We start from the raw sequence: 3949 nt of genomic DNA on the forward strand, positions 1-3949 counted from the left end.
GAAAACAGGCACCCTAGCACCAGAATCTCAGAAATCACTGATAGAAGCAGAGAAGAAATGCTGCAGGAGCTTGTGTGCTTTGTAGAACAAGTGAAAAGCACACATATGCTGTGCAGAGTGCAAACCGCTGAAAAGAAGCACGCACAGGGAGTGCTGTGCGCGCTGTGCTCGCAAAGCAGAGCCTGTTCAGCTTAACAGCATTCTAACAGCGAAACAGAGCAAGCAGAGAGCAGCATACATGCTGCACTTGTTGCAAACATGGAAAACAGGCACCCTAGCACCAGAATCTCAGAAATCACTGATAGAAGCAGAGAATGCTGCAGGAGCTTGTGTGCTTTGTAGAACAAGTGAAAAGCACACATATGCTGTGCAGAGTGCAACCGCTGAAAAGAAGCACGCACAGCGAGTGCTGTGCGCGCTGTGCTCGCAAAGCAGAGCCTGTTCAGCTTAACAGCTTCTAACAGCGAAACAGAGCAAGCAGAGAGCAGCATACATGCTGCACTTGTTGCAAACATGGAAAACAGGCACCCTAGCACCAGAATCTCAGAAATCACTGATAGAAGCAGAGAAATGCTGCAGGAGCTTGTGTGCTTTGTAGAACAAGTGAAAAGCACACCTATGCTGTGCAGAGTGCAAACCGCTGAAAAGAAGCACGCACAGCGAAGTGCTGTGCGCGCTGTGCTCGCAAAGCAGAGCCTGTTCAGCTTAACAGCTTATAACAGCGAAAGAGAGCAAGCAGAGAGCAGCATACATGCTGCACTTGTTGAAAACATGGAAAACAGGCACCCTAGCACCAGAATCTCAGAAATCACTGATAGAAGCAGAGAAATGCTGCAGGAGCTTGTGTGCTTTGTAGAACAAGTGAAAAGCACACATATGCTGTGCAGAGTGCAAACCGCTGAAAAGAAGCACGCACAGCGAGTGCTGTGCGCGCTGTGCTCGCAAAGCAGAGCCTGTTCACTTAACAGCTTCTAAGCAGCGGAAACAGAGCAAGCAGAGAGCAGCATACATGCTGCACTTGTTGCAAACATGGAAAACAGGCCCCCTAGCACCAGAATCTCAGAAATCACTGATAGAAGCAGAGAAATGCTGCAGGAGCTTGTGTGCTTTGTAGAACAAGTGAAAAAGCACACCTATGCTGTGCAGAGTGCAAACCGCTGAAAAGAAGCACGCACAGCGAGTGCTGTGCGCGCTGTGCTCGCAAAGCAGAGCCTGTTCAGCTTAACAGCTTCTAACAGCGAAACAGAGCAAGCAGAGAGCAGCATACATGCTGCACTTGTTGCAAACATGGAAAACAGGCACCCTAGCACCAGAATCTCAGAAATCACTGATAGAAGCAGAGAAATGCTGCAGGAGCTTGTGTGCTTTGTAGAACAAGTGAAAAGCACACCTATGCTGTGCAGAGTGCAAACCGCTGAAAAGAAGCACGCACAGCGAGTGCTGTGCGCGCTGTGCTCGCAAAGCAGAGCCTGTTCAGCTTAACAGCTTCTAAGCAGCGAAACAGAGCAAGCAGAGAGCAGCATACATGCTGCACTTGTTGCAAACATGGAAAACAGGCACCCTAGCACCAGAATCTCAGAAATCACTGATAGAAGCAGAGAAATGCTGCAGGAGCTTGTGTGCTTTGTAGAACAAGTGAAAAGCACACCTATGCTGTGCAGAGTGCAAACCGCTGAAAAGAAGCACGCACAGCGAGTGCTGTGCGCGCTGTGCTCGCAAAGCAGAGCCTGTTCAGCTTAACAGCTTCTAAGAAGCGAAACAGAGCAAGCAGAGAGCAGCATACATGCTGCACTTGTTGCAAACATGGAAAACAGGCACCCTAGCACCAGAATCTCAGAAATCACTGATAGAAGCAGAGAAATGCTGCAGGAGCTTGTTTGCTTTGTAGAACAAGTGAAAAGCACACCTATGCTGTGCAGAGTGCAAACCGCTGAAAAGAAGCACGCACAGCGAGTGCTGTGCGCGCTGTGCTCGCAAAGCAGAGCCTGTTCAGCTTAACAGCTTCTAACAGCGAAACAGAGCAAGCAGAGAGCAGCATACATGCTGCACTTGTTGCAAACATGGAAAACAGGCACCCTAGCACCAGAATCTCAGAAATCACTGATAGAAGCAGAGAAATGCTGCAGGAGCTTGTGTGCTTTGTAGAACAAGTGAAAAGCACACATATGCTGTGCAGAGTGCAAACCGCTGAAAAGAAGCACGCACAGCGAGTGCTGTGCGCGCTGTGCTCGCAAAGCAGGCCTGTTCAGCTTAACAGCTTCTAAGAGCGAAAGAGAGCAAGCAGAGAGCAGCATACATGCTGCACTTGTTGCAAACATGGAAAACAGGCACCCTAGCACCAGAATCTCAGAAATCACTGATAGAAGCAGAGAAATGCTGCAGGAGCTTGTTTGCTTTGTAGAACAAGTGAAAAGCACACCTATGCTGTGCAGAGTGCAAACCGCTGAAAAGAAGCACGCACAGCGAGTGCTGTGCGCGCTGTGCTCGCAAAGCAGAGCCTGTTCAGCTTAACAGCTTCTAACAGCGAACAGAGCAAGCAGAGAGCAGCATACATGCTGCACTTGTTGCAAACATGGAAAACAGGCACCCTAGCACCAGAATCTCAGAAATCACTGATAGAAGCAGAGAAATGCTGCAGGAGCTTGTGTGCTTTGTAGAACAAGTGAAAAGCACACCTATGCTGTGCAGAGTGCAAACCGCTGAAAAGAAGCACGCACAGCGAGTGCTGTGCGCGCTGTTCTCGCAAAGCAGAGCCTGTTCAGCTTAACAGCTTCTAACAGCGAAACAGAGCAAGCAGAGAGCAGCATACATGCTGCACTTGTTGCAAACATGGAAAACAGGCCCCCTAGCACCAGAATCTCAGAAATCACTGATAGAAGCAGAGAAATGCTGCAGGAGCTTGTGTGCTTTGTAGAACAAGTGAAAAGCACACATATGCTGTGCAGAGTGCAAACCGCTGAAAAGAAGCACGCACAGCGAGTGCTGTGCGCGCTGTGCTCGCAAAGCAGAGCCTGTTCAGCTTAACAGCTTCTAACAGCGAAACAGAGCAAGCAGAGAGCAGCATACATGCTGCACTTGTTGCAAACATGGAAAACAGGCACCCTAGCACCAGAATCTCAGAAATCACTGATAGAAGCAGAGAAATGCTGCAGGAGCTTGTGTGCTTTGTAGAACAAGTGAAAAACACACCTATGCTGTGCAGAGTGCAAACCGCTGAAAAGAAGCACGCACAGCGAGTGCTGTGCGCGCTGTGCTCGCAAAGCAGAGCCTGTTCAGCTTAACAGCTTCTAAGAGCGAAACAGAGCAAGCAGAGAGCAGCATACATGCTGCACTTGTTGCAAACATGGAAAACAGGCACCCTAGCACCAGAATCTCAGAAATCACTGATAGAAGCAGAGAAATGCTGCAGGAGCTTGTGTGCTTTGTAGAACAAGTGAAAAGCACACCTATGCTGTGCAGAGTGCAAACCGCTGAAAAGAAGCACGCACAGCGAGTGCTGTGCGCGCTGTGCTCGCAAAGCAGAGCCTGTTCAGCTTAACAGCTTCTAAGAGCGAAACAGAGCAAGCAGAGAGCAGCATACATGCTGCACTTGTTGCAAACATGGAAAACAGGCACCCTAGCACCAGAATCTCAGAAATCACTGATAGAAGCAGAGAAATGCTGCAGGAGCTTGTGTGCTTTGTAGAACAAGTGAAAAGCACACATATGCTGTGCAGAGTGCAAACCGCTGAAAAGAAGCACGCACAGCGAGTGCTGTGCGCGCTGTGCTCGCAAAGCAGAGCCTGTTCAGCTTAACAGCTTCTAACAGCGAAACAGAGCAAGCAGAGAGCAGCATACATGCTGCACTTGTTGCAAACATGGAAAACAGGCACCCTAGCACCAGAATCTCAGAAATCACTGATAGAAGCAGAGAAATGCTGCAGGAGCTTGTTGCTTTGTAGAACAAGTG

The sequence above is a fragment of the Hirundo rustica genome, chromosome 3 (assembly GCF_015227805.2).
Source record: "Hirundo rustica isolate bHirRus1 chromosome 3, bHirRus1.pri.v3, whole genome shotgun sequence".
In the NCBI taxonomy this organism is placed as follows: Eukaryota; Metazoa; Chordata; class Aves; order Passeriformes; family Hirundinidae; genus Hirundo; species Hirundo rustica.